Source organism: Papaver somniferum, chromosome 8 (genome assembly GCF_003573695.1).
Source record: "Papaver somniferum cultivar HN1 chromosome 8, ASM357369v1, whole genome shotgun sequence".
NCBI lineage: Eukaryota > Viridiplantae > Streptophyta > Magnoliopsida > Ranunculales > Papaveraceae > Papaver > Papaver somniferum.
The window spans coordinates 31442419-31453462 of record NC_039365.1 but is presented as its reverse complement, the minus strand read 5'-3'; the positions used below and the strand labels follow the sequence as shown (position 1 = coordinate 31453462).

The window sequence follows — 11044 nt, the reverse complement described above, 5'->3', positions numbered from 1 at the left end:
AGCGACATCAAGAAACAATATCTTGACTGAATACACCGACTGTACGAACTAAAAGTCAATTCTTCGAAAATGTTAATGGGATTCCCACAACCCTCCTCCTAAGGTAAAGGGTCGGAGGTGGTGGCCAAAAAAAAGAGCAGACTAGACAAGTGACAGAGATGGATCTTGACAATTGGAGAGGCCAACTCAATATAAGGTGTCAAGTGTAAACTAAGTGCAGCAAGGCACAAATGTTAATACTAACTCATCTCTGTTACGATGGTAAAATCATAAACAGTTCGATAGTATATGTATGTCCATTGAAAGTAAAGGTGTCCGTAGGAATGTATGATCGGAGTTGCACGTTGAAAAAACCATGGCAGCTTAAGTATTAAAACAGCTCGTACGTACCACAGCTCCACAATAAGCAGTGAGCCTAACTGTTGCATTGAAATTATGAAGCCGTACGTCCATTCTTGTTAAATTGCTGTATAATAAAGTAGCATTCTGTACGGGCATGTATGACTCTGATTCCGGATATGATCATACGAGTACACTCATGTTTGTTGTCAGTATACATGGTACTTGATGAATTGGCAGTACTACAATCTATAGATTCTTTTGGCAGATTTCTTACTGTTCATGACAAAAAGAGCTAGAAAACGAACTGTAAGCAGATCTTGTTGATCAATAATGAGTGAGGATCGTGACAAAAGAGATACAGTAAGATGTTTTTTCCCTATTTTTGTTTTTTCTGGTTTACTGTCTTGGGCCCTTGCTGATCTTGTCAGAAACCAAAAAGGAGAAACGAAAGCAAATTATTGGCAAATATTAAATGAAAAAGCACGCTGTAGGATTTATAGAGTGATGTGGTTCTCTGGCTGGATTTAGTCGGCAAGATAAAAATAAAGAAGAAGAACAATCATGCATGCATGGAAGAAAAAAAAAAGAACAAATAGGTGGAAATATAAAATGAGCTAAAAAAAGAAGTGGCAGCAGCATCCAAAACTATCTAAAAAAGAGTAAATTAAGAAAAATCCAAGATTTTTTTCTTCTCAATTAGTATACTATAAGTATATGTTTCATCGAACAGTCTCCCCAGGGCCCAGCAGCTTTCTAATTGCACCTAAATTATGTCATTGTTTATAGAAACCTGCAAAATGCATGCTTCAAAAAAAAAAAAAAAAAAACCAGCAAATGGTCTATAAGCACATTTGTATCGCTGTATGTGTTGCTCAAGCTGCCTCCCAACATCTTTCTACATTCTAGCAAACTTTTCAGAATAGAGTTGTTGCTAGCTGAACAAATGGCTTTCTGGGGTTAGTTTCATTGTTCTAGAGTTTTGTATTTGATGATTTTTAAATTTTTTGAAAGTATTAATGACAATATGGTTTTCTGTTTCCTTTTAATCTTTTGTTTGCTGTTATATCAGGAATTGAATTAGTTGCTGGAAAACCCATCACCCACGTCTTTGAAAAATCGCGAGGAAGGTTGCGCATTTCTAAGGTTTGTTTCCAGTTCATCATACTTGAATAAGATTGTTCGGAGAAGCTATGTCTCCATTACTGGTTAATTAATCTCACTGTCTCACTTGGATTGTTGTAGGCAACATTGGGTATAGGTCTTTCCGAAGGGAGGAGTGTAGTTCAATGTAAAGTAGGAAATAAGAGTCCAATTCTTTTGTGCTCGTTGAGACCTCGTACAAAAGAATCTTGCTCCATGGATATTGAATTCAAGGAGGACGAGGATGTTGTTTTTCAAGTCATCGGTCCTACGACAACCAATGTGCATCTCTCTGGTTTCTATCTTGCCAAGAGTACTCATGGAGAAATTAAGATTAATGATCATAGTGAGTTTGATGAAGCTGAAATAAATGGAAACGTACGAACTCTGGCCAGCGGTTTAATTATTGCGGATTTAGAAAAGGGCCAACATCCTAGCACCATGATAGCTATTCCGGGATCTAAGGTGCAACTCAATCTCTGTCTCTTCCTGCATATCTATGAAGTCTAAAATTTCCAATGATCGGAATAACGTTTACTTTGGTTCAGGTGTCGGTATCCTGCATTGGACAGTTGAAGTCCAATGGCTATATATTTGAATCAATAATTTCGAATGCACCTTTTTATTTCAGATTAGGTACTTGTTAATTTACTGCACCTAATCCAAAACTTCACATGTATGATGCTAAATGTTCTCTATTTAATCTTCTAACGGATCTATGTTTGGGTTTCAGGAGCCGGTGAAGTTATCGCCGGATGGGAAATTGGGATAAATGGTATCTTTGTTGGCAGTGCTTACCAAAAAAATTTCATTTTACGGGTTAAACCAACTTTTATTTTGACCGACAGGAAAAAAAGCTTAAGATATTCTTATTTTTGTTCCTTGGTTTTCAGGTATGCGCGTTGGTGACAAAAGAAGGATCACAATTCCACCATTATTGGCGTATGCATTTTCATTTTTATTAAATCATATCCGACATTCTAAGGCTAGTTATCGTCATTATCTGCTCACAAAAATTTGAAATCTTATGGTTATGTATGTTGATGTTTTTATCTCAGGTATGGTTCTAAAGGACGTCAACACGTACCACCTAATTCGTGGGTTATATATGAGATTAAGATGCTTAGTATTAGTTACAGCGTACCCGTGTAATAATCTAGCAGTGTTGCTTAAAAAACATAAAAAATGATCTAGCAGGGTTGTTACTGCAGCAAAGATAAGATTGTTTCATTATAATAGAAACTTTATGATATCAGCTTAGCTATGTGCTAGCTTTTGACGTAGTTTATCAAGTTGTCGTCCCCTAATTTGGAGTGCTCTACTTGGTCATCCCCGAATTTCATCTCTGCATGTGTAAGTATTTCCAGGGAAGCTTTTTTCCGATGGAAAGAAACTGCAGAGAAGATGATTTCTACAATTGTTAATAGTTTGTGGCAAAGAAAAGCTTATGCAGTATCTTTCCATTGTAGGAAAAACTCTACAATACGATATTTGCAAGATTTAGCAAAGGAAATGGAATTATGAGTATCAAGCGATTATCGATTCAAGAGAAATGAAATGGGATAAGAAATTTAACATAGTTCGGTCAACTCGGCCTACGTCCACGAGCAAACCCGTATGGGTGAATAATATTGATCTCCAGACTGATTATACTGGGATGACTTACAATTACAATGATACTCTTTATTTATAGAGTGGATAGAAAATATAATTAAGATATTATCTTATCCTTGATAATATATCTTAGTAAAGTAAAATATATTCTAATTAACTAGAATATATAAAACATAGGAAATAAACTAGATACTTGCACAATCCAGAAAACTACCTAAAATACACAAGATATTTTATTCTTGGAAACTTGGTTTGATCTTCGTCGATCTTCCATAATGCTTAATTTCCATCGATCTTCTGATAGTTAGATTGAGTCTTTGACCATTTCATCTTGATCTTGACCACCTCGATATTCATTTCGGTGTATATATTCTAACATCCCATGCAAGTTGGACATGGAGAGAATCGAATCGAATTGTTTTTTTTTTAAAAAAAAAAAAAAAACTAAACAGATCTATAATATGGTTGATCAGGGAACTCAAGGAAGGGCAAGCTGCTAGGTTTGTCAGTGAAGGTAAGTCTCTGTCCCTTCTGAAAATGTACTCCTTCTTTAGAAAAATGATCAGCTGAGAAGTTGATCTCTCTGTAGACATGTCTGTAAGAATCGAATTGTTTAACTTGAACACTGATTTAACGACTACAACTCGATTTGAGTACCATATAGTGAAAAGAATGACGATCTCTATGGTTAAATGAGAACATCAAAAACAGATATGATGAGTAAACTTGTTTACGCGAAACCACATTATGTGATGAATCACGGTGCCAAAAACTAAGTCGAGAAATGAAATGATTTTTTTTAGCATATAGCTAATAATCTTGTAACCCGTAATAAAGATGGAATCAGTTAACAGAAAAACAAAACACGAACATCGATTAGTTCAAAGTGATAACTTTTCATAATCTAAGGATTTGGGTTATAAGCAAAGAAAGATTCTTTGTAATACAGATCGAAAGAATGAATAATAAGGAATAGTTACTTGATGATAACTCTGATGAGTTTTTTTTCCTTAAAATAATCACTGATCCATAAAGAAAAATAGACTACTATTAAAGATTAGCCCGAACAAAATAGATGAAAAATTATATGTGGAAGCAGTTTGAGCGGATCTCCTCACTATGATACCATGTTAAAGTCTGCGGGCATCCAACTCAAAACCAATTGAAAATGAGTGGAGTGGCCCTTCCATATTATATTTAAGTTAATTAAAGGGATATTAGCAATGTGGGACTATTGTCCTTCCACATAATGATTAAGTAAAAAATATTTTTTGTCAATTGAACCTGCAACTTATGTTTGAAATCTGCCAAAGCAACAATGTGTTATATCAGGAACTAAACTACTTGCTGGAGAACCTGTTACTCACCGAGAATGTAAAAGATTAATGTTTACACTGACCTAATCTCTACAAGTCTGGCTTGTCATTATGTTGTATAAGACTGGGTCTTGTGGAGGTTCCCAGCCTCTTCCCAAATGCTTTTACACATTATCATGGGAAGAGCCTAGCTAGTTTCATCAAAAAAGCTCGGATAGCCATCAACAGTTTTCCCAAAAACTGATAACTATTGTCTATTTTCATCAAAACGGTTACTCATTAACCGTTTCCTTTAGCATGACCAGTCAAAGCCAATTGAACCGGCTAACCATTACTCGTTTTCTGTTTTCTGCTAAAAACTCGACAGGAAACTCGACATAGTTCATTTGTTCTTCCCCAAATTTATCTTTCTTCTCACATGAGACCATAGTTCATCGAAGAATCATCTCCTTCCCACTATGTCATCTCAAAATTCTAATTTGGGTTGTTGAAGAAGCTCTAAATTTCACCGTGCCATTTATCTTGAGGAGTATTATCATCTCGATAATCTAAGGTAATCCAATGAAAACTTAAACCCTAGTTTTGATTTTCCTTTCCAATTAAAATTATTTTGGTGATGAATAACACAAATTGAATCCAATTAACGCTCTGTGTTTGTTTAATTTGTTCAACATGATTAGTTTGGTGAGTTATTGATGAACATGGAGTATTTCTAGTGATATTGATTTGAAAAATAACCTTGAGCATGACTTGTTATCGAGGTAATTCACAATTTTTTATAATGTTGGATGCCTAATTTGTTAGAAACACATGGTTTTGAGTAACAATTTTAGTTTTTGCTCCAAAAAGCTTGACATATGTTAGGTGATGTTCAAACAATTATATTCATACATTACATTTGTTTGGTGCATTATATTATGACATGAAGTATCCCACGGACCTAAAATTTCCCGTCAAAAGTAGAGATGGCCGTATATCAGGTCAAGATGCACCAAAGATGAAAACGAGGATAATCCTCGCGCACTTCGGTACTACATAATTGTGGGTTTTCCTCGATATTTTTATTTAATTTTAAGAATTCAGATTGTAACTCACAAATGCTCTGGTAGCTAGATGGTGGCATACAACTAAGACTTTCCATTTCCCGAGATTTGAAATAGGGTTGACACCTTTAGACTTTGTGATGTTAACTGTAATTCCAATATGTAAAGGTGAGTCTATCACTTTTTCTAGTAGGATATCCAAATAATTTGTGAAAGTTTAGATGATTTTGTTTATTGACCGTTGGAATACTTGAAAGTGTTTATTATTTTCGTTCATCTATCCACCTCTTAATCGTTTTCGTCAATAAGTTGCTTACTTTTGTTTTTTCATTATAGGAGACTCTTGCGACTATTATGTATGCCAGGGATATCAGGAGAGAGTTCAAGTATTACGAATGCTACGTCATCATGAAATATGCATTCCCAGAACTAAGCGAGGTACAACCACCACATAATCCGCCTCAAAATGGTGATGAAGATTAGTACTGCTGCACCCGAGTACATGTTTTGTGGGTAAACCTTTGGCAAACCATCCTGAGACTACACTCGCCCGTTACGGACACCGATCGGTTTAAAGGCTTGCTGCACCGACTAAGTGCAGCCGCATTGCCTGCGAAAGTAATCTAGGTTTAATTTCCAGTAATTATTAAGTGTACTAAGTAGTGTTCTATCTGAATAAAATTTTCTCCCTTATATTTATAATTATCGATCTAAATACGACTTATCGACTCAACGTGTACGCTACACCCCGTTAGGTAGATTGTCATTCTAAGATTTGGTAAGCACAATGCACCCTAGACACGTTGATCCAACACTACGAAAAATTCGTATTACAAGAAATTTCGGAACTGTCTAACCGGTCGAGTGTAAAAAGAGTGTCAATAATCTTTGGGTAACGGACACTAAAAGTGAATATGAGTGTCGATGGAGTGTAAACGAAAAAAAAGTCAAGGAACGAGCAGTGGTTAGCCGACCAAAAAACGTTTAATGTGTATCCTTTCCTGAATTGAACCTGCAACTTATGTTTGAAATATGCCAAAGCAACAATGTGTTATATCAGGAACTAAACTACTTGCCAGAGTACCTGTTACTCACTGAGAATGTAAAAGCTTAATGTTTACACTAACCTAATCTCTACAAGTATGGCTTGTCATTATGTTGTATAAGACTAGGTGTGGAGGTTCCCAGCCTCTTCCCATGTGCCTTTACACATTATCATGGGAAGAGCCTAGTCTCATCAAAAAAAACGGATAACCATCAACTGTTTTCCCAAAAACAGATAATTATTGTTCGTTTTCATCAAAACGGTTACTCATTAACCGTTTCCTTTAGCTTGACCACTCAAATCCAATTGAACCGGCTAACCATTACCTGTTTTCTATTTTGTGCTAAAACGGTTAATGATTAGCCATTTTACACTTTCTGAGAACGGCTAACCATTGTCCGTCTCGAGATTTTTCCCGTTGGGATTCCCAAACACCAAGGAATGCGAGCGGGAAGAGGAGATTTAGACCATGGTTTTTTCAGATGGGAAGAGCTTGGAAATCTCCGTAAGACCCAATCTCAGAAGAACACTTCCTAATATTAAGAAGTTAGATGGATTCTAGGTCATGTACAATCTAAACATAGTGTTGCTCGGAGGGTTAAGAGTTGAAATTCCCCAACTCGGCTTGTGTGTGCATTCCATCCTCGGTTTCGCTAATAGCTGTAAGCCTCCATACTCTTGCGGTGCCGTTCAAACTGAAGAAGGCATATGCAAAAGTTCCAATTTTTTGTTCCACCTTAAAATGCAGGTTCAATGACACTTCTCGAATTCTTGTCATTATACACTCACGTGAATTAGCTGTAAAAACAAAATAACCCTTTCATTATCCATTACCTAGTAAATTCAATTTCAAAGGGAAATGCTAAATTACTGAATTCTCATTGTTCTTGAACCAACTAGATTTTGTGCCTGCGCTATGCGCCGGGCATTTTTCTTCTTTTAACTTAGTGTTTATAGGGTTTTGCCCCACCCTCTTAGCACTGCATTTTTAATTTGTGCGCAGGGCTTTGCCCCTCCCCGCGACCATACATTTTGGGTTTGGTTGAATCGAATTATATGTATATGCCCATGTTTTACATAAAATTATCGAATTATATTGCCCTAAACCTGAAGTGAAGTAATTTTAAGGTAAACCATCACATAAAAAGTAAATACGTGCATGAAGATTGTGTGGCCAGACGACTTAGAATTGTGTAGATCTAAAGTTACAATTTGGTTACAGTTGGCCGTCAACATATATCTTGGATTTGTGTAAACAATACCATAACCAAAATAATAAGAAAGACTATATAGCTCATACTGAAATTATGTACTTGAACTTAAGCTGTGACACAGTATTAAGCAATAATTAAAAATTACCAAGTGGTGTTCCTCTCTTGTTTAGTCTCCTAGCAGGTTAACAATGAAAATTAGGTGTCTAAAGTAAATATTAACTTTGAACTCCAAAGCAAATCTCACTAAACTATCTATATCTATTAGAAATCAAACACATCTGGCAAAAAAAAAAAAAAACCAGCTTCATGTCGTTAATAAAGTAGATATCCTGAACTTGGACTTACTTTTTCAACGCTTCTAGACCCATTTATCCCAAGGAAGATTCGTAGCATTAGGCGCTAACCTTCATCTTCTCAATGTGAAGTGCAACAAAGAGATATTACGCCATAAGCCTAAATCTTGTACGCATGTCCCCATACTTCCAGTCAAAAAGAAGAATGGTCAAGCATGATCTCACACTAATAACATTAGAAGATATGAGATGGATCATAAAGACAGCCAACCAAGCCATAGATAATTGCAGTAATGACACATATATTATGCATGTCTTAAAGGGCTCCAATTAGTTTTTTTGGGAGTTAACCCTCAGCTAATGAACTCTTTCCTATACGATTTGAAACCTTTTAACTATTTCAGAACTCCACCACCCCACTTGCAGTGGTTACAAATCAACATGTTGGTGAAGGTGGTGGCAACTCTATGGGTTTGACCCCTCATCTGGCTACCCATCTCTGAAACATAAAAAAGAAGATCTATGAGAAAAATTAAGGCCCCGAAAAATCAATTGTAATAAATATAGCAAGCAATTTGAAGCAACAAACATAATAGAACTCCCAAACCCTTCAACGTTCTAAAAATAATATAAAATCATATAAAACACGTGAGCTATCACCTCTTAGTTTCTACCTGCGTTGTAGTCGTCCCTTACATTAGAAGTACCATGGGCATCAACCTCGAATGCGACTTCAATCAAAGGGGTACACTTATTCAAAATAAAAATTGTCCCGGTTAATGTGTATCCAGAGCAATTGAAGCCACGCAACTTTTTATATTCAGAACTTAAATGAAAAACAAATTCCTAGGGAAGTTATAGACTATATAGGCTATTCCAAATACGAACCTTGGGGATGAAGCAATTCTAGAGAGATTGAACCCGCAAAGCCCCTGCAATCTTTATCATGTTTTTGTGGCAAAGAGCTTAGAAATACTATGATAAATCACTTCCAAGCAACACTGATAAATCACGATCTACAATTCATAACCATATTAATATCTCAGTGATAAGTAAAACAATTTTTTTTTGTAGAGTTTCAGTTAAAAAATAAGTAGAAAAATTACCCCTGGTGGTGGAAGAAATCAGCTTTCTCACATCCCATACTTTCTATTGGTGCATCTTCAAGAACTTACTCTTAATTTGCAGGTGCTTCATCTTGAATGGTGAATCCAAGCCATAATAACACTCTAGGCTCCCTATTTTGCACCATAAGCCGTAACTTTATATACTTGTCAATCTGTAGGTAAAATCTTCAAAACAAAGATAAAACTTGATAGTTCAATTATCAAAAATTAACATTTAAGTAGCACTAACTCATAAAATCATTTCAATGTTCCTCCAAAAACAAAACATTAATGAAGGGTTCAACCTGTTATCCTACAGATGTAAGAAGACCCATTAGCTAAAAAAGTACAGTAAAATTGAGTCACGTAGAGGATGAACTCATTGAAGTATCAATACCATCAAAAACTAAGAAAGAAAAATGGCAAAATAAATGCACCAATCATTCAAAGCCAAATGAAAATCCCAATAGAATTTTACCGATAGTATTGTTATGATCAGATTCCCCAAGATGATGATGTTGGTTTGAACACAAAGAAAGGGACGCATTAGAAGAGAAAACATCTATCAGGTAACAAACAACATTGATGAATAAAACCAATCCAAAGCAGAACAGATACCAACCCTCACCTGAAAAAGCAAAAATTAAAGCATTGATACAACCAAAAACTACTTCTTGAACTGATTCTACCTAGCCTTTGATAAAACCCGAAACAAAGCGAAATCAAAAACATTAAATACATAGTTCTAAATACCCCTAATTATACATGCTAACAATGCTTACAGAAATTAAAAATCAAAAACGAAAAATCCGTCCAAAATCCCAAAACAGTGAAGAATCAAACCATGATATAAGTGGTACTGTTAAAAATCTCGCACTGATAGACCCTGATCTGCAAAATCAAAACACGGCTAATTAATTCATAGTAAAGGGGCAAACCCCATTCAAAATGGAAAAAGGAGGTTCAAGAATGTAAGATAAGAAGACTGAAACCTCGATGATGCACTTTCGATCCTCCGAATGGAGAAGGAACCGTGTGTAAAATAAAAGAGCGGGGAAGAAAGAAGAAAAAAAATAGGTTTTGGAAAAAATGTTGAAAAAAATTTGGAATGGGGTTTCGGTTAATTATTTAAAATATTGAGGTACCAAATCATTGAATATCTCAGAGTCGTGCTTTATCTCCATCTCCTATTCTTTAACAGCAATTACCAACATATTCTTCTTCTTCAGTTTCATAATTATATTGCGGGTAGAGTTGCTCCATCTCGGTTGTAGTGGGAGATAATTGGTCGTACTTGCATACATATACACATACACGCAAAGAAAGGCCAATTCCTTTTTTTGGCACGGACTCCTCAACCGAATTCCCTTTTTTCTTTTTTTTTTTGTGTTAACGATTTCCTTTTTCAGCATGAATTCCTGTTTAAGAGTTTTCCAGTTTTGAGAGTTTCACTTTTTTTTTTTCTTTTTTATTTAATTTATTTAATGGTTTGGACGTGAGTTTTGTCCACCCATACTATTATACAGTTAAGTATAGGTGTAAACAAGGTATAATTAAATAATTCAAGCGTAAATTCTAACATAAGTATTGTCTACCTACCTTTTTTGTAACGGACAGTTAAGTATTTGATGTATCCAAATTGTAACCAAATTTTAATTATTACAACCAATAAAGTTATGTCAAGTGTTCTCACCATAGCTTCTGCTTTAGAAAAGACCTTTCTAGGTCAATTAGAAGCAAGGATTTCATCACCATTTAGTATGAGAGATTTATTTGTAAAGGCTTTTAAGGGGGAAGATTTCATGATTGTGAACGAAAGAAGGAATTATAGTCAACAGAACTTATGGACTATGAATCATTAAATGAAGTCAATACGTTGATGAGAGGATTAATTGAATCATCAAGGATTTTAATTATGATTCCGTCAGATG

General features: G+C 35.3%; 1 long non-coding RNA gene across 2 annotated transcripts; it reads right to left on the bottom strand.

The window, feature by feature from the left end:
* Nucleotides 1–8097: 8097 nt before the first annotated feature.
* LOC113302718 lies at nucleotides 8098–10367 on the bottom strand. 2 transcript variants are annotated; one of them, XR_003337051.1, is made up of 7 exons: nucleotides 10106–10367; nucleotides 9957–10004; nucleotides 9592–9741; nucleotides 9114–9299; nucleotides 8896–9023; nucleotides 8668–8757; nucleotides 8098–8506 (listed from the first exon to the last, which is right to left on the bottom strand). It is a non-coding gene; the product is annotated as an uncharacterized LOC113302718 (long non-coding RNA). The 2 variants fall into 2 exon arrangements; XR_003337052.1 differs by having other exon boundaries at nucleotides 8682–8757.
* Nucleotides 10368–11044: the final 677 nt, after the last annotated feature.